We start from the raw sequence: 20,526 nt of genomic DNA, 5'->3' as shown, positions 1-20,526 counted from the left end.
CAGGCTCAGTAGTTGTGGCACACGGACCCAGTTGCTCTTCAGCATGTGGGATCTTCCCAGACCAGGGATTGAACCCATATCCCCTGCATTGGCAGGTGGATTCTTAACCACTGTGCCACCTGGGAAGTCCCATATTTAACAGCTTTATTGAGGTATAAGATTCATAGAACTCACCCACTGTAAAAGTACAAGTCAATGATTTTTCGTAAACTTATACAGATGTGCAAATATCACCACAATCTGGTTTTCAAACATTTTCATCACCCCAACAAGTCCCCATGGACCCCCTCCTCCCCACTCCCATTGCCTATTTATAGTCAATTCCTGCTCCCAATCTGAGCTCCAGGCAACCACTGATCTGCTTTATATCTCTATAGATTTCCCTCTTCCGGATGTTTCCTATAGAGAGAATTACACAATATATACTCTTTTGTTTCTGGATTCTTCCACGTAGTGTAATATTTTTGAGGCTCATCCACGTTGTAGCATACATAAGTACTTCAATTATTTTTATTACTGACGAGTATTCCAGTATGTGGATAGCCCACATTTTGTTTACGTATTCACAAATTGATGGATTTTTGAATGTGGGTTGGGGATTTTGCATTATAAAAATGTTATAAACATTCATTTAAAAGTCTTTTCATGTACACATTTTCATTTTTCTTGAGTAGATAGATAGGTGTGGAAATGCTGGGACAGATGGTACTTTTGTAAGAAAATGAAAACGTGTGTTCCAAAGTGGTTGCACCAGTTTACATCTCTACCAGCAATGTGTGAGAGTTCTAGTTTCTCCACACCCTCCCCAACACTTGCTTTTGTCTCCATTTTATTATAGCCACTTGACTATATAGGAATTGGTATCTCTTGTGGTTTTAATCAGCATATCCCTAATGACTAATGATATGGAACACCCTTTTGTGTACTTATTAGCCCTTCATATATCTTCTCTAGTGAAAAGTCTATTGAAGTATTGGACTCATCTATTAATTGGGTTGTTTGTCTTATTATTGAGATGCAAGAGTTTTATTTTGTTTTTTTTAATATTCTAGACATAAATCCCTTATGAGATATGTGACTTGCAAATTTTTTCTCAGTCCAATCTGTGGTTGTCCTTTCATTTGACTAATGATGTTTTTCAAGCTGTTCTGACCCTGGATGGTTACAATATCTGCTCACTCAGAATGTTTGGAGACCTCACTTAGCTACATTCAGTTCATTCAGCCATAGTATATGATGGGGAGTCAATTTCAACAAAAGCTTTTCAACTTTTACAAAGCATAAAGATCTGCATCTGGAAAAAACCAACATGGCACAGCTTCTAGCTAATGGGAAGGCCCAGGAGAGGGGGAGCACAGAGCTTCTCATGAGGGCAGAACAGAGGTTCCACCAAGAACACCGGATGGGACTTTGATAGTGATTGTAGAGAATTAACATCTTCCAATTCACAAATATGGAATGTCTCTCCATTTACTGAGGTCTTCTTTAATTTCTGTCATCAATTTCCAGTGTATAACTCTTATACTTCTTTTGTTAAATTTATTCCTAAGTATTTTATTCTTCTGGTGTTACTGTGTGTGAATGGAATTGTTTTCTAAATTTCATTTTCAGATAGCTCATTGCTAGTATATAAAATTACAATTGATGGGGCAGAGTCAAGATGGCAGCGCGGTTATCACGTCTCCCCACAAATAGATAGGTTACCGGAGGCTGACAGGGGGACCTGAGGCCCAAGCAGACCGCAGGAACCCCGGAGAAACTGGGTAGGACCTGGGGAAGTCGGTGGGGGGGGGGCGGGGGGAGGGGAAGCTGGATGGGACTGATGCCCCGGGGGATGACTGGGTGAGGAGGGAGGTTCCTGCCTGGAGGGACAGTTGGGGGCTGGGGAGATCCGAAACCACAACTGGGTTTCTCCCACTCAGGAGGCAAGGAGGCCTGCTGAGCTCCCGGGCTTGGGAGCCTGCTGGGCTCCCCAGCAGGATCCTCCACCCTCCAAGGCCCCCTCCGGGCTGCCTGGGTCCTGGGGGTGTGGGAAGGAGGGAGGAGGGGCAAGGAGGTGGAGAGGTGGACAGGTGGGGGCTTTGAGATTGGGGGGCGGGAAGGCGAGAGGGCATTTCACCTGCCCTCTTGGCCAGGGAGGCCGACTGGGCTCCCAGGCCTGGTCTCCAACTCTCCAGGGTCCCCTCCCAGATGCACTGGTCATGAGGACGTCGGAGCATGGCAGGGGAAGAGGAAGAGAGGCAGGCTGGTGGTGGGACGTTCCAGGAGCAGAGGACCAGAGTAGGTGCAGAGGACCTTTCCCCTGCCCACTTGAGCCCGGCGAGCCTGCTGGGCTCCCGAGTCTGGTCCCTCAGTCTCTCTGTCTGGTCCCTCGGTCTCTCTGGCTGAGTGGGTCGTACAGGCATGGGAGGGAGGAAGGAAAGGAGAAGAGGAAGAGAGGCAGATAGCGGTTGGGGGGACCTTGCAGGACTGGATGATCAGGGGAGACGCTGCGGGAAATCTCCCTACCCACTTGGCACTGGGAGGCCTGTTGTGCCCCCAGGCCTGGTCTTCGGTCCTCCGGGGCCCCTCTAGGTCTCACTGGACTTAGGGGTGTAGAAGGAAAGCAGACGAGAAGAGGAGAGGTGGGCAGGGGTGGGGGCCTTCTGGGACTGGAGGATCAAGGGAGGTGGGGGAGGTATTTCCCCTGCCCACTAGCTCTGGGAAGCCTGTTACCGTCACGGACCTGGTCCTTCACATGCCAGGGACCCCTCCAGCTGCTTAGGACCTAGCAGAGTGGGGGGCAGGGAAGAGGAAGAGAGGCAGACAGGGACCCTACGAGACTGGGAGACCTGGGGAAGTGCCGCAGGCATTACCCTAGCCCAGTTGGACCTGGGAAGCTTGTTGGGCATCAGAGTCTGGTCTCCTGCCTTCCAGTGCCCCCTGCAGCTGTGAGTCCTAGGGGAATAGGAGAGAGGGGGTGAGGAAGAAGAGAACCCAAGGGGGAGCGACCCTCCGAGACTAGAGGACTAGGGGAGGTGCCTAGCATTTCTCCCACCAACTCAGGCCAGGGAGCCCGCTGGGTACCTCGATCTGGTCCTTTGCCCCCAGGACCAGAGGCATTCCTGGGCCCCTCTGCCTCATTGGGCCTAAGCCCCATTCCCCACCACCCTCAGGGCCTTTTCTAAGCATAGGTCCTGCCCATTGCCTAACCTCCCTCCCCCAACCCCCACCCTTGTCTAAGCCCCACCCCCACAGCCAAGGCCTTTTCTGGCTTTTATTATTTTTTTTTCTTCCCACCGCCTCACTTAGGCTATTGCAGTTGTTTTACCTTCCAGTTGTTGCTCCATCTTTTTTTTTTAAATTTTTTCTAACACATCTGTTAGTTTCCTATTATCATATTTTTTATCTTGCTATTGTTCTGCTGTTCTCCTACTTTTTTTTTTTTAATTTTTTTCATTTTCCTGCTCCACATGGCTTGTGGGATCTTGATTCACAAGCCCAGGGTCAGGCCTGAGCTCCTGAGGTGGGAGCTCTGAGTCTAAAACATTGGACTAACAGGGAAACCCAGTTCCCAGGGAATATTCATCAGAGTGAGGTCTCCCAGAGGTTCTCACCTCAACACCAAGACCCAGCTATACTCAACAGCCTACAAACTCCAGTGCTTGAAACCTCAGGCCAAACACCCAGGGGGACAGGAACACAATCCCACCCATTCAAAGTAGGGGGAAAATGAGACAACAGAAAAATATGTCACAGATGAAGGAACAAGGTAAAAATACACAAGACCAAATAAATGAAGAGGAAAGAGGAAAATTACCTGAAAAAGAATTCAGAGTAATGACAGTAAAGATGATCCAAAATCTCGATAACAAAATAGAGAAAATACAAGAAACAGTTAATAAGGACACAGAAGAACTAAAGAGCAAACAGTAATAAATAACAAAAAATAACTGAAATTAAAAATACTCTAGATGGTATAAACAGCAGAATAACTGAGGCAGAAGAATGAATAAGTGAGTTGGAAGATAGAATGGGGGGAAATAACTGCCACAGAGCAGGAAAAAGAAAAAAGAATAAAAAGAATGGAAGACAGTCTCAGAGACCTTGGTGACAACATTAAGCTCATCAACATTTGAATCATAGGCATCCCAGAAGAAGAAAAAAAAAAAAGAAAGGGTCTGAGAAAATATTTGAAGAGGTTATAGTGGGAAACTTCCCCAACATGGGAAAGGAAATAATTAACCAAGTCCAGGAAGCACAGAGAGTCCCATACAGAATAAACCCAAGGAGAAATACACCAAGGGACATATTAATCAAACTAATGAAAATTAAACACAAAGAAAAAATATTAAAAGCAGCAAGAGAAAAGCAACAAACAACATATAAGGGAAAACCCATAAGGATAACAGCTGATCTTTCTGCAGAAACTCTGCAGGCCAGAAGGGAATGGCAGGATATACTGAAAGTCTTGAAAGAGAAAAACCTACAGCCAAGAATACTCTACCCAGCAAGAATCTCATTCAGATTCAATGGAGAAATCAGAAGCTTTACAGACAAGCAAAAGTTAAGAGAATTCAGCACCACCAAACCAGCCTTACAACAATTGCTAAAGGAACTTTTCTAAGCAGGAAACACAAGAGAAGGAAAAGACCTACAAAAACAAACTCAAAACAATTAAGAAAATGATAATAGGAACATATATGTCAATAATCACCTTAAATGTAAATGGATTAAACGCTCCAACCAAAAGACACAGACTGGTTGAATGGATACAAAAACAAGACCCTTCTATATGCTGTCTACAAGAAACCCACTTCAGACCAAGGGACACATATTGACTGAAAGTAAGGGGATGGAAAAAGATAATCCATGCAAATGGAAGTCAAAAGAAAGCAGGGGTAGCAATACTCATATCAGACAAATTAGACTTTAAAGTAAAGACTATTACAAGAGACAAGGAAGGACACTACATGATGATCAAGGGATCCATCCAAGAACAAAATATAACAATTGTAAATATCTATGCACCCAACATAGGAGCACCTCAATACATAAGGCAAATGCTAACAGCCATAACAGGGGAAATTGACAGTAACACAATAATAGTAGGAGACTTGAACACCTCACTTACACCAATGGACAGATCATCCAAACAGAAAATAAATAAGGACACACAAGCTTTAAATGACACACTAGACCATCTTGATTTAATTGATATTTATAGGACATTCCATCCAAAAACTACAGAATACATTTTCTTCTCAAGTGCACATGGAACATTCTCCAGGATAGATCACATCCTGGGCCACAAATCAAGCCTTGGTAAATTAAAAAAAATTGAAATTGTATCAAGCATTTTCTCTGACCACAACACCATGACACTAGATATCAATTAGAGGAAAAAAAGTGTAAAAAACACAAACACATGGAGACTAAACAATATGCTATTAAACAACCAAGAAATCACTAAAGAAATCAAAGAGGAAATCAAAAAATACCTAGAAACAAATGACAATGAAAACACAACAACCCAAAACCTATGGGACTCAGCAAAAGCTGAGGGAAGTTTATAACAATACTGTCCTACCTCAAGAAACAAGAAAAATATCAAATAAACAACTTAAACTTACACGTAAAACAATCAGAGAAAGAAGAGCAAAAAAAAAAAAAAATCCAAAGTGAGCAGAAGGAAAGAAATCATAAAGATCAGATCAGAAATAAATGAAAAAGAAAGGAAGGAAACAATAGCAAAGATCAATGAAACTAAAAGCTGGTACTTTGAGAAGATAAACAAAATTGATAAACCATTAGCCAGACTCCTCAGGAAAAAAAGGGAGAAGATGCAAATCAATAGAATTAGAAATGAAAAAGGAGAAGTAACAATGGACACCACAGAAATACAAAAGAGCATGAGAGACTACTACAAGCAACTATATGTCAATCAACTGGATAACCTGGAAGAAATGGGTAAGTTCTTAGAAAAGTACAATCCTCCAAGACTGAACCAGGAAGAAACAGAAAATATGAACAGTCCAATCACAAGTACGGAAATTGAGACTGTGATTAAAAATCTCCCAGCAGGGCTTCCTAGGTGACACAGTGGTTAAGAATCCACCTGACAATGCAGGGGACACGGGTTCAATCCCAGCTCCAGGAAGATCCCACATGCTGCGGAGCAACTAAGCCCCTGCACCACAACTATTGAGCCTGCACTTTAGAGCTCATGAGCCACAACTACTGAGCCCACGTGCTGCAACTATTGAAGCCCACAGGCCTAGAGCCCGTGCTCCACAACAAAAGAAGCCACAGCAATGAGGAGCCTGCGCACTACAACAAAGAGTAGCCCCCACTCACCGCAACTAAATGAAAGCCTGTGCACAGCAAAAAAGACCCAACACAGCCAATAAAATAAATAAATAAATTTATTAAAAAAATTTCCCAACAAACAAAAGCCCAGGGCCAGATGGATTCAGAGGCGAATTCTATCAAACATTTAGAGAAGAGCTAATACCTATCCTACTCAAACTCTTCCAAAATATAGCAGAAGGAGGAACACTCCCAAACTCATTTGATGAGGCCACCATCACCCTGATACCAAAACCAGGCAAAGATGTCACAAAAAAAGAAAATAACAGGCCAATATCACTGATGAATATAGATGCAAAAATCCTCAACAAAATACTCGCTAACATAATCCAACAGCACATTAAAAAGATCAGACACCATGATCAAGTGGGGTTTATCCCTGGAATGCAAGGATTCTTCAATATACGCAAATCAATCAATGTGATACATCATATCAACAAATTGAAGGAAAAAAGCCATATGATAATCTCCATAGATGCGGAAAAAGCTTTTGACAAAACTCAACATCCATTTATGATAAAACCGCTCCAGAAAATGGGCATAGAAGGAAATTACCTCAACATAATAAAAGCCATATATGAGAAACCAACAGCCAACATTGTTCTCAATGGTGAAAAACTGAAAGCATTCCCTCTAAGGACAGGAACAAGACAAGGGTGTCCACTCTCACTGTTATTATTCAACATAGTTTTGGAAGTGTTAGCCACAGCAATCAGAGAAGAAAAAGAAATCAAAGGAATCCAAATTGGAAAAGAAGAAGTAAAATTGTCACTCTTTGCAGATGACATGATATTATACATAGAAAACCCTAAAGACTCTACCAGAAAACTGCTAATACTAATTGATGAATTTAGTAAACTAGCAGGATATAAAATTAATGCACAGAAATCTCTTGCATTCATATACACTAACAACGAAAGAGCAGAAAGATAAATTAAAGAAACTCTCCTGTTTACCATTGCAACAAAAAGAATAAAACACCTAGGAATAAACCTGCCTAAGGAGGCAAAAGACCTGTATGCAGAAAACTATAAGACACTGATGAAAGAAATCAAAGACGATACAAACAGATGGAGGGACATACCATGTCCTTGGATTGGAAGAATCAATATTGTGAAAATGACTATCTCACCCAAAGCAATTTACAGATTCAATGCAATCCCGATCAAATTACCAATGGCATTTTTCACAGAACTAGAGCAAGAAATCTCACGATTTGTATGGAAACGCAAAAGACCCTGAATAGCCAAAGCAATCTTGAGAAGGAAAAATGGAGTTGGTGGAATTAGGCTTCCTGACTTCAAACTATACTACAAGGCCACAGTGATCAAGACACTATGGTACTGGCACAAAAACAGAAAGGTGGATCAGTGGAACAGAATAGAGAGCCCAGAGGTAAACCCACACACATATGGGCACCTTATCTTTGACAGAGCAGGCAAGAATATACAATGGAAAAAAGACAGCCTCTTCAATAAGTGGTGCTGGGAAAATTGGACAGCAACATGTAAAAGAATGAAAGTAGAACACTTCCTAACACCATTCACAAAAATAAAATGGATTAAAGACCTAAATGTAAGGCCAGACACTATAAAAATCCTAGAGGAAAACATAGACAGAACACTCTATGACATCCATCAAAGAAAGATCCTTTTTGACCCACCTCCTAGAATCATGGAAATAAAATCAAGAATAAACAAATGGGACCTCATGAAAGCTTTTGCATGGTGAAAGAAATCATAAACAAGACAAGAAGACAACCCTCAGAATGGGAGAAAATATTTGCCAGCGAAGCAACTGACAAAGGATTAATCTCCAAAATATATAAGCAGCTCATACAGTTTAATACCAAAAAAGTAAATAACCCAATCCACAAATGGGAGGAAGATCTAAATAGACATTTCTCCAAAGAAGACATACAGATGGCTAACAAACACATGAAAAGATGCTCAACATCACTAATCATTAAAGAAATGCGAGTCAAAGCCACAATGAGGTATCACCTCACTCTGGTCAGAATAGCCACCATCAAAAAATCTAGAAACAATAAATGTTGGAGAGGGTATGGAGAAAAGGGAAGTCTCCTGTTCTGCTGGTGGGAATGTAAGCTGGTACAGCCACTATGGAAAACAGTTTGGAGGCTCCTTAGAAAACTAAAAATGGAAGTACCATACAACCCAGTAATCCCACTACTGGGCATATACCCAGAGAAAACCATAGTCCAAAAAGAAACATGTACCATAATGTTCATTGCAGCACTATTTACAATAACCAGGACATGGAAGCAACCTAAATGCCCATCAACAGATGAATGGATAAAGAAGATGTGTCACACATATACAATGGAATATTACTCAGCCATTAAAAGGAATGAAATGGAACTATATGTAATGAGATGGATAAACCTAGAGACTGTCATACAGAGCGAAGTAAGCCAGAAAGAGAAAAACAAATACTGTATGCTAACTCACATATATGGAATCTGAAGAAATGGTACTGATAGCCCAGTGACAGGGCAAGAATGGAGAGGCAGATGCAAAGAACGGACTTGAGGACACGGGGCTGGGGTGGGGGGTGGGGGGCGAAGGGGAAACTGGGATGAAGTGAGAGAGTAGCATAGACATAGATATACTACCAAATGTAAAATAGATAGCTAGTGGGAAGTTGCTGTATAACAAAGGGAGATCAACTTGATGATGGGTGATGCTTTAGAGGGCCAGGACAGGGAGTGGGGGAGGGAGTCATGGGAGGGAGGGGATATGGGGATATATGTCTAAATACAGTTGATTAACTTCGGTGTACCTCAAAAACTGGTACAAGAGTGTAAAGCAATTATATCACAATAAAGAGCTTAAAAAATTACAATTGATTTTTGTAAATCAATCTTGTATCCTGTGACCTTGATGAGCTCATTTATTATTTCCAGTCGCTTTTCCTGGTGGTTTCCTTAGGATTTTCTACATACGAGTGTGTCCCATTTTGCACGCACATTTTTGTGGAATAAGATTCATAGCAGCCTGATTTTGAATGAATTAGAATGCATTCGAGTTTATTCCTATTATAGTGCTGTACATGCCTGAAGAGCAGAGTAGGAGAGGTGTCTGAGCCGTGGCGGGGATCATACAGCATCTGCAGGCTGTCTTACCTCTTCTACAGCCATATGAGACAGCTCTTTGGTTGAGGGTTTTGTCAAAATGTGCCTATACCTATAAGAATGTGTCGGGGTGGGGAGTGGGGAATTACTGAGAATTGCTGCCTTTGGAAGGTTGCTTGGCCTGAGATATGTCCTTAAGGAAGATTCTAGGGAGAGAGAGGGAATCTTCAAGAGCAGGGGCAGCATGGGAAAAAATAAACCAGAAGGCAATGCACTTTGATGCCCTGTGTGAAAAGTGTAAAAGTGTAAGAAGAGGCATCTTCCCTACTTCACAGAGGGTATAGATAATGGCACAAAATCGGCATGTTGAGTTCTGCACAGTGTGTACGATTCAAAGAACTAGACAAAGGTGGTGAAAAGAGAGGTTTCACAATGGCTGAATTGTTGCTATAAAAGCTGCAAAATCCTTATGATATAATACAATAGAATTGAATCCCAACATATCATTGAGTTAGTGTGTGCAAAGTGCTTAACCCAGAGTTTGGTTAAGCGTAAACATTCAATAAATGGTAGCTGTTTATATGATTACTATGACTTTTGCAACTAAAATTAGAGGCACTGCAATTCTCTACAACCAGTGTCTATAACGCTAAAGGAAGCTCTCTGCTCACTTTGGCGAGCATTTCAGGGGCAATATCATGGGGCTCTGGAAGTAGATTAAGGCTACTCAGGATAGAAGTGGACTTCAGAGACAGTGGTAAGGAAGACAGCAAAAACCAAAACTTTGCACTAACCATGCACGGCAATCAAGACTACAAAGTGTCATCTATTTTATATATAGTAGTGTGTGTATGTATGTGTCAATCCCAATTTTCCAATTTATCCTTCCCTGCCCTTACCCACTCCCCATAACCATATGTTTATTTTTCACATCTGTAACTCTATATCTGTTTTGTAGATAAGTTAATTGTATAGCACAGGGAACTATACTCAACACTCTGTAATGGCCTATATGGGAAAAGAACCTAAAAAAGAGTGGAGATACACATATATGTGTGTGTGTGTGTGTAACAGATTCACTTTGCTGTACAACTGAAACTAACACAACATTGTAAATTATACCCCAATAAAAATTTTTTAAAAAGCAAAAAAAAAAAAAAAAAGACCACAAAGTGCTTTTCCCATGTCCATTACTGCATTATTCATAATAGCCAAGGTAGGGAAAGAAACAAATGACCTAAGTGTCCATCAACAGATAAATGGATAAAGAAGATATGATTTCTCTCCAAATATATATCTCCATAATATTATTCAGCCATGAGAAAGAAGGAAATACTGCCATTTGCAACAATATGGATGAATCTTGAGGGCATTACTCTAAATGAAATGTCAGAGAAAAACAAATACTGTGTGGTATCACTTATATGTGGAATCTAAAAAAGCCGAATTCACAGAAACAGAGAGTAGAACCCCTGTGATTACCAGGGGCTGGGGGCTGTGAGAAATTGGGGAGATGTTGGTCAAAGAGTATAAAGTTCCAGTTATAGGACAAATAAGTTCTGGGAATCTAATCTATAGTATGGTGATTATAATTAATAATACTGTATTATAAACTTAAAAGATGCTAAGAGTGTAGATCTTAAATGTGTTCACCACAAAAACAAAATGGTAATTATGTGATGAAGGGGTTAGCTAAACTATGGTGGTAATCATTTTGCAACAGATACGTGTATGAAATCAACAAGTTGTAGGTCTTAAACTTACACAGTTATATACCAATTATTTGTCAATAAAGCTGGGAGTAAAAAATAAAAAAGACTACAAAGCGCTTGTGAAGAGACTAATGAATAAACCTGAAATGAATGCACCTGTACATGTGTGTTTATATTCAGAATATCTATTTCAAGCTTATCCATAATCATATTTAATTACATCTCTAATTTCTAAATTGCAGATTAAGAAACAAGCTCCCTTCTCATTGTATTTGAAAACCTAACACTGCAAGTGATTGTCAAAAAGGAGGCTATTGTGTAGCCAGGGAGTGCAGCCCAAGGGGCAGTTTCAGAATAGATCCCTCCCCCTCGCCCTCCCTCCTTTTTCCTTCTTTCCTCACCTCTGCTCTAGTTTAGGGCTGAGTTATCTTACCTGGATTTGGGAAGTGGGCTACATTTAGTTCATGTGGCTATATAAAATACAACCCAGAAACCAAGATCTAATTGGATAGAAGATTTTCGGACCCTACACAGCACAGGGATCTACATCTGGAGAAACCACCTCTGTCTTGCCCCACTCCTGTGCTCCAGGTAATCAAAAGGCAAAGTCTGTTTGATAGGATGGTCCAGGGCAGGGCTCCCAGAAGTGCCTGGATGTGGTCAGATAGCATGAATGCTCAAGTGGCCAGCACCTTCAGGAGAAAGAGGCTGTGTTGAGGCTGTCTGGTAATAAGGCATTCTTTGTCCGGCTCCGTTTCTCTGCTCATGACCAGATAGACAATACTGCAGCCAGCAGAGGGACAGATCCAGGTTGTTGAAAGAAACAGGGAGCAGGCACCCTGATTTTATCTTTGTGTGATGCTTGGCAAGAAGTGGCTGCAGCCTTAAGAAACCCTGCACTGAATGGAAGGAACATTCTGGACCGAACTTTGCCACATGGGAAGTGAAGCCATTTCACTTTCCTGAGCCTCCATTTCTGCTTCTACATATTAGAAATGTAAGAATTCTTTCTACCTGCCGGGTGGCATCAAGGATAGAAAAAGAACACACTCTGGAATATTCTCTGTGAGGTCCAAAGCACCACACAAAAAAGGAACCAAAAAATGATAAGCTGTCTCCGTGGTGCTATGTCTAAACTTGGCCCGGATATTAATATTTAAGTGGCTAAAAGCAGGGCCAATTTTCTCACTGATGTTCTTCTAACAAAGGTAATTTAAATTATAAGAATATACAATATTATTTTCACAGAATTTTATAATGTGATTTTCATTTGAACGAAATAAGTATGATCATAAGCTTCTTCTTCTTTTTCTTTTTTTTCCCTGAATGAGTCCCTGTACCAAAATACATTGTTTATCACAGCTCTAATTGGCTCCCTTGTTTCAGTCCGACACTCTCGCAGACCCATCCTTCACACCACTGCCAGCCTGCTCTGGCTCAAAGAAAAATCTTAGGTTGACTCCTCTTTTCCCCTAAAGACCCATATCCAATCAGTCAAGTCTTATGGATTCTGCCTCCTTAATATCTCTCAAATCCATCCATCTCTCTCCATCGCACCTGACATGCCTCGATTTTAAGTCACTATTATTTTTCACCAGCAATTAATGAATTATCCTCCTACACAGTCACTCACAGGGGCCCCCATGTTGCTCTTTTATCTCCATTCCTTTCTCCACACTGCTGCCAGAGTGATCTTCCTGCAGTGCACATTTTATCATGTAACTCCCTGCTGGAAACCGTGATTGTCAGGATAATCAGGATAAAATCCCCAATTGCGGGACCTGGCGTCCCTGCTCATTCAGGTCCAACCTTCAGGTTCAAGCCCTTGCTCAGCTCCTTTGCCTCACCGTGCACCACTCTTTTAATGCACTTTTCACTCCAGCCTTTCCTAAACACATAAGGTTCCCCCATGTCACGTTCTCACCCTTTGCACACATTATTCCTTTTACTAGGAAGACTCTAACAGTTTCCATACTCACTGCTTTCACATGCCTAATTCCTTACATAGTCACTGCCATCACCTCTTTTGGGAATCCTGCTCAGGACTCTTAAGACTGGGCTAGATGTTCCTGCCCTGTGTCTTCACAGCACTTACCTCTCATACTAATCTATCTGCACTTGCACTCACCTCTTTGCTGCTAAGGCTCATCAATTACTTCCAACTCCCTGAGGGCATGAACGAATCCTTGTTCCTGCTATACCCCCATAATGCATGTTGCGTTCTCACACAGATTTCTTCCCATCTCCCAGCTGTTGGGGATGTGGATTACTGATGGCCCAAAGCCAAGTCCCTCGCTGGCACTGGCCTAGGCTGCAGAAAACTGGCTTGCCCATGGTTATAGACCCTCTTAGAGACACTGGGCCACCAATGACTGGCTGACATGGCACACAAAGGCCTGGCCTCCTTGCCACTTTAGGAAATCTCTAAAGGGTTACCTCCGCTCCAGAGCTCCTGGTAGGACAGGATGAGGCTTCAGTGGCAACCTCACTGATTATCCATTTTTCTACCTGCCCCATCCTGCCAATCCTCACTTTCTTTCACATGCATCTTCCAAGAATATTCCCCAATAAACCCTCACATGCAATTCACAATTCTCAGTTTTAGTGTCTGTTTCCAGGGAACCCAGTTTAAAACATTCCCCGCCACCCAATATCATACCTGGCACATAATAGGTGCTTAGAATGAACTTGACATTCAACAAATAAGTGGATAAACGCATTTTAAAGCCTACACTCAGAGCAGGAAACTTGGCATTATTCATGTTTCCATACTAGTGTCCAGCACAGAGCCTGATTACTTACTTGCTTGAGTAGACCTTCAAATGCTCTCTTTATGTGACTAAGACAGCAGTCTTCCAGGGGCATATGACTCCTTTCTTTATCCATCAAGTCCAAAGTTATAGAAGCTAAAAGCATAAAAAGAGTGTATTATTACTCTGCATAATAAAATTTACTCCTTTCAAAGGAAGAACACATTTTATTGCAAATTTCAAAGCTGTTAGAAAATACTTTGCTTTTCATTAGGGTTTAAAGGGACTGTGCTCTCCCTGAGAATTAAAATAACTTTAGGGTGAGCTATGTGAGATTCTAATAGATCTGATAGGTTTTGTCAGTTGTCAGAAGAAATCATTGATTGACCAAATAAAAACACAAGGGTGCTATTTTGGACTCGATAATTTGGACCTGGGGAAACGTCTTCATGAGGAGAATCACAATAGGTCCTGGAAGCACCCAAAGGGTAGAAGTTGGGGTTTTCCAGAACATCAATGGGGATGTCTAGAGGATAAGGCTGTCCTGGATAGAGAGGTGAAACCAGGGATAGGGAAGTCAGATTGGAAATTGTGGGTGTGTTCAAAGAAGATCCATCTAGTGAAGGTTTGATTTCTTAGTTCACACACACACAAACACACACACACACATATGCATACTTTTGGACCTTGAAGAAGTTATATTTACTACTTGGCTTTAAATTTTTTCTTTGCTTTTTTTTAGGTAGATTTTATTTTTTAGTGCAGTGTTAGGCTCCACACTAGCCTAATTCCTTAGGCTAGTATTTCCTTAGGAGCATAGTAATTCTTTAGGCTTCAGCAAAATTGAGCAGAAAGTACAGAGGATTCTCATATGCTCCCCGCCCCACCCCCCCCGCTCCGCACACATGCATAGCCTCCCCCGTTATCAACATCCCCATCAGAGTAGTCCATTTGTTATTACTGATGAGGCTGTACTGACACACCATTATCACCAAAGTCCATAGCTTACATTAGGGTTTGCTCTTGGTGTCATATATTCTGTGAGTTTGGACAAATGTATAATGATGTGTATTCACCACTACAGTATCATACAGAGTAGTTTCTCTACCCTAAAAATCCTCTGTGGGGCAATTCCCTCATAAAAGTACCCAGTCCTTCAGTAAAGAAAGCGATGCATATGTATACGTGCATACACATATCTTGATATTCTGAAGTGGTGACTCTGGGGAGGCTGAGGGTTGGGCAATAAAGGAGAAATAGAGCAACAGTTATTGAGAAATGGCTTTCTGAAATTTCACGTGTGAAGGTGCAGTGCCATGAATAGGGGCTCATCACCAAGTGAGAAGTCTTGGGTAAGAGGTCCGGGGACAAGAAACAGCTTTCAAACAGGCAACCCAAGAGAGTTTCCTGACCTGAGTCCACAACAAGCCCAAGAGAGTAAACCTCTTGGGTCACATTCTTTCTCTCTCAGGAAGATTCACATTGCATATCAGCATATCAGTCTTCAGGAAATTCTATCACTAAAGAAAACTACTTAACTTCTCTTAAGATTATATTCTCCAAAAACTACTGGTATGTGCTAGCATCTGTGGCACCCTGTATGGGGGCTGCTACACAACCAACTGAAGGGATTTATTTAACAACAGGTTTTCACAACCAAAGAGGATATTCTTAAGAGATTTATGTGGTCATCGGACACAAGATAGTTTGGAGCTAAGAATGACTGTTGATGTGGGTTCTGCTTAGGGACAGCTACAATGTTTCAATCCCAGTTCTCATCAGGTGTAGAATGAAGAGGTGGCTAAGTGGTGAGAAAAGGAGTGAACAGAGTAGTCACTGAAGACAAATGGACAAATGAAGACAAATTGGTCACTAATTTCTCTAAGGATAAGGAAGCAGGAAGAAGGAAGACTTATGTCCTCATAAAACTTTAGAGCAGGAAGTGATTTTTAAGATCATCCAGTTGGGCAGTTTTCAAACTTATATTTAGTCTTAGGACCTTTAAACACTGAAGTTTCAAGGAGAACCTAAAGCACAGGACAGAAGAAAGGAGAGGACCGTGAAAGTGTTTTATCCAACAGTGGAGAAAGGGAGAGTGTGGGGGAGGAATTCCTGGGCTTCACATTCTGAAATCTTGGCTGGGAATTTTTAGGGCATTCTAGATCTAAGAGAAGTGCCTCAAGATATAGACTTCACAATTCAAGTATCATTTTCTCCCACCTTCAAAGTAGTCCAGGACAAATAAACTTCAAAGGTGGGAATATTTCCCATAAATAGTTTTAGAGGCCTTGAATTGTAGGAAGACCCATAGTTTTGTGGTTAAAACTCCATCCTTGAGTTGACTATTTGAGACCAATTTCTGGCTCTATAACACCCCTCCATCTGCTACCATCCAAGAAATTTCTCAGCTTCTCTGTGCATACTTCAGTTTTCCCATCTGCAAAATCAGGATAATAGCAGAGTAGCATCCATTTCCCAGGGTTATTGTGAAGATGAAATGAGCTATGTCATTGAAAATGCTTAGCACAAACTCTGACACAAGGCAAGCAGGAACTTTAGCTCATTATATAATAAATTCCATCTCTCTACTTAGGATGCTTGCTATTTGCAAAGCCCTGTTGTAGGTACTAGAGAGATGAAGAAGAACAAGATGCTACTTAGGCTTTGCATTTACTAAACACTTATTTCAAGAATCTTACTTATGCTACCTCTTGTGGTGATTTAAAATATGTCCATAAGTTCTTAGACACTCCCTTCAAAACACAGAGCCTAATCCCCCTCCCCTTGAGCGTTGGCTAGACTAAGTAGCTCACTTCTAGCAAGCAGAATAGGCAGAAGTGATGACATATTATTTCTGAGATGAGGTCGCAAAAGATACGTGGTTTCCTCCTTGGATCACTCTCTCTGGGGGAAGTCACTGTTACATTGTGAGGACAATCCAGTAGTCCCATGAAGAGGTCCCTGCTGCAAGGTACTGAGGCCTCCTACCAACAGCCAGCACGAACTTGCTATGTGTGTGAGGAGTCACCATAGCAGGGCATCCTCCAGCCCCAGTCAAGCCTGCAGATGACTGCAGCCCTGGCCAGCATCTTGACTATTTGAGACCATGCAACTTCATGAGAGACCCTGAGCTAAAATCACCGGGCTAAGCTGCTCCCAGATTTCCTGAACCACAGAAATTGGGTGAGATGATAAATGTTTATTATTTTAAGCCATGAACTTTGGGGTGAATTTTTTAGAGAGATAGATAACATCCTCAAAGAACCCTGAAAGGGGTATATTGTTATCCATCTCATGGGTAAGAAAACCAAGGTGGAAATGTCAATTACTTTGTTCAGGTCACCCAGCTGGTTGTGGTAAGAGGCAGATTTCAACTAAGAGCTACATTTTTCCAGGGTCCAGGGTATTTCTACTTCACCCCTCTGCCTCCAAAGACAGAGTCGATGACACCTACAGCACACGTAAGGGAGCACTATAAGGAAACAGGGCCTTGGGGAGGCTTTGTGGTTGGGTTTGGTTTTTGCCTGAGACCAGCCCAGGGGATGAGAACGAAGGACCCCCAAGGGTCCATAGATGAACTGTATGAGGAGGGCAGAGATTGCCTTAACAAATATAGCCTGCATCAATTAAGACACCTAACAGATACCACCCCCTTAGCATGTAAAACTGTGGGGCAAAAATTAGTGGATTGTTTCCCCCACCCCCATAAAATTCACATTTTCAGCTTTGGGGATCCTTGAACGAAACCAGACCTCACAGAAATACCTTTCAAATGCCAAATTCTTCTCCAACAGTTACCGTGGGCTGCAAAAAGCAAGCAGAAGGCAGAGCCAGGGTTGGCACTACGCTAATGCTGGCCTTACCTCACAAGGCACATCTTGGGTGCTGCATTCTTCCTCTCCCAGGTGCAAACTAAATCATCTCCTCTGTCCCATTTTTCTTTAACTTCTTTGAGTTTGGCAGACATTAGGATGGAGCCCTAGATCATGCCTTCAGGTTTATGAGGACAGTAATCTGTCATCACAGCACCTGCAGTGCCTTTTATCGGCCTCCAACTGCCTGAATTCCCCTGACTCTTACTTTCTGACAACAGATAGACTTCTTGTCTCTAACCACGAAGGTTCAAACCCCATTCTTTCCTTTTGCGACAACACAATATGCCGTATTTTCTGCCTCTGGGAAAATAAGAAAAGCACACAACTTCTTAAAGAGAAAAGGCTGCAGAGGTTATATTCATGGTACTTGCCCACCGTTCAAGAAGAGGCACATGGAGTGGCTCCTTTGGGTTCACACCTGATATCCATGTATCCACCTCCAAGTTTTGACCTTGGTCTGCACTCTCTAAAAAATTTGCATATGGTGGAAACACAATATATGAAAAATTAGAAAGGTGAGATTTACATAGTGGTTAAGCATGTGCCTGCAAAAGCCAGAATGCTGGGGTGTTTTACAACACTTAGAAGAATTTCTGGCAAATCATAACCACTCCATTAGTGTTTGATTCATATAGGTGGGTTAAATCTTTTGAACAAATTTCCATTTCTTTAGAAAACTTCCTCTATTCTACAACGGAGCTTTAATTCTCTCATTTAATCCCCACAAAACCGTACAGTATATCCAGAACAGTCTATCCATCACCCCATTCAGAAGTGGGAATCTGATTGTTATTTTAAAAGAAGAATATTTTAAATATACAGACATTTGCTTAAAGACGTTCCTAAGTCTTTCCTTTATGTTTTCCAATTCTGGTGTGCTAGGAAATGATTCTGCAGGATTGTATATATATAAAATTATATGTCCTATATTTCAAAGGCAATGTAAGGCATTCTCAAGGGCAAAGTTGCCCATTTTTTATTTTTACTCTCCACGTTTACTTGAGAATCTAACCCCATCTAAGCTCTGACCCGCTCTTTGTTAAATTTAGTTGACCATAGTATGTGGCTTCTCTGGTAAATTAGCTTCCCGTGCCCCATGCCTGAAATGCTGTATTCACCTGCGGCATATTTCTTTCTTAGCTCTGCACATATAGCCACAGGGGTCCCAGGGTCATTCTTTTCCAGAACCGGCTGAGGATAGAACTGTGGAGTCAGCAATAGGTCTTTGGTAAAAATCATTTCCACAAATGCATAAACCCTGTTCAAAGCCTTGCCTACGTTTTCTCCTTTTCTTCCCAGAGTAGCTCATGCCAGACTCGGGAGCCAGCCCGGATGACCCCTCCCATCTTCCTCACACCCACAGAGAATCAAGATGCATTGTGATGACCCTGGGGAATAAGAACAGTGCTTTATCAACTCCACTATTCCAGGAGGCAAACAGGACCTAGAGTCCTTAGAATTATATCCTTATTACTCAGTGCATTGGTTAAACCCGCTCTGTTTCTAGCACCTGCCCCCTGTCATTTCGCCACCAACGAGATGCCGCCTTCGCTTATCCCAGCACCCCTCTGTACTCAGAAACACACACATGCAGATACAGAGTGGCACCCAATCGGGACTGGGCCCCACTTCTAACTCCTTCTTGAGAACAATGGCTAAATTTACCTCTTTGCAATGTCTGGGTTCTAATGTTTTCTTTGGTAGTGATTCTCAAACCTGACCACGAATTAAAATCACTTGGCAGACTTGTGACACTACAGATTGCTAAATCCTTACACCCCCCCCACCCCACCCCCCGCCCACACACACACACGCACACACACTAAATTTCTGAGTCAGTAGGTCTGGGTTGAAGCCCAAGAATTTTAATTAACCAGCTCCAAGATGCTCATGCTCTGGGGCCAGGATGCAGACCTTGAGAACTGTTCCAGTTTATAAAAGATGGTACGAGATTCTGGGAAGCAGTGATGGTGCCTCAGTTCTGAGCCAGGCTTTAAAACGTCTTACACACTTCCTTTTGCCCTCGTGCTCCTCTGCCATTACTGTGAGAATGGCTTCCTCCTTCAGCCTGGGGCAGGGCTCCCCTGACCTACCCACAGAGCCGTAGTGAGGAGCAGAGCTGTCCCAGCCTCTTTGACTTAAAGCTAGCCATCACACCAAGCCAAGCTGAGTCTAGAGCCACAGAAATCCTCCCCCTCAACCCCATCCACGTCCCCGCCAAAAAAGCCTTGGTCTGGACCTACGCTGTGGACACTGTGTGGCCATGCTGTGATCTGGACAAACATTTTAGCTTTTCTGACTTAGCTGTGAAATGAGGGGGCTTAGATGAACTTGTCTCCAAGTCATTTCTGAACTGATGAAAATATCTACTTCTCAGAGTATAGACCATTAAAACAAACAAAAGTCAAATATGAACTTGCAGTTTCATGGGGGAAAATGGAGACAATCATCTTTAGGTAGTTTATTCATACACTCCTTCAGTCAGGCATTATTTATAAACACATAATATATATATTAAATATTTATTATGTGCCAGACAGTTCTGGTGGCTGCAACATCAGAGGTGAGCAGAACCAGAGTCCATCCCTGTCCCCGTGAAACCAGTGAGGCACTGACGCTACTTAAATGCAGCAGAGGGAGTGGAGAGGAAGCCCACACTCAAGAAGATGCAACAAGACTCAGCGATAGGTTAACAGAGCAGGTAACAGAGAGGGATGACAAATACGTCCCCTATTTACTTTTTACCC

General features: G+C 42.2%; 1 long non-coding RNA gene across 2 annotated transcripts in view; it reads right to left on the bottom strand.

The window, feature by feature from the left end:
* Positions 1-20,526, bottom strand: part of LOC130854511 (uncharacterized) — a 220,653-nt gene that overhangs the window by 194,893 nt on the left and 5,234 nt on the right. For both annotated transcript variants that reach the window (XR_009054034.1, XR_009054035.1), the window contains exon 2: positions 13,957-14,060. This is a non-coding gene — a long non-coding RNA (uncharacterized LOC130854511). The remainder of the gene's footprint in view (positions 1-13,956; positions 14,061-20,526) is intronic.

The sequence above is a fragment of the Hippopotamus amphibius genome, chromosome 5, assembly GCF_030028045.1.
Source record: "Hippopotamus amphibius kiboko isolate mHipAmp2 chromosome 5, mHipAmp2.hap2, whole genome shotgun sequence".
In the NCBI taxonomy this organism is placed as follows: Eukaryota; Metazoa; Chordata; class Mammalia; order Artiodactyla; family Hippopotamidae; genus Hippopotamus; species Hippopotamus amphibius.
This window is presented reverse-complemented; position numbering and strand designations above follow the sequence as displayed.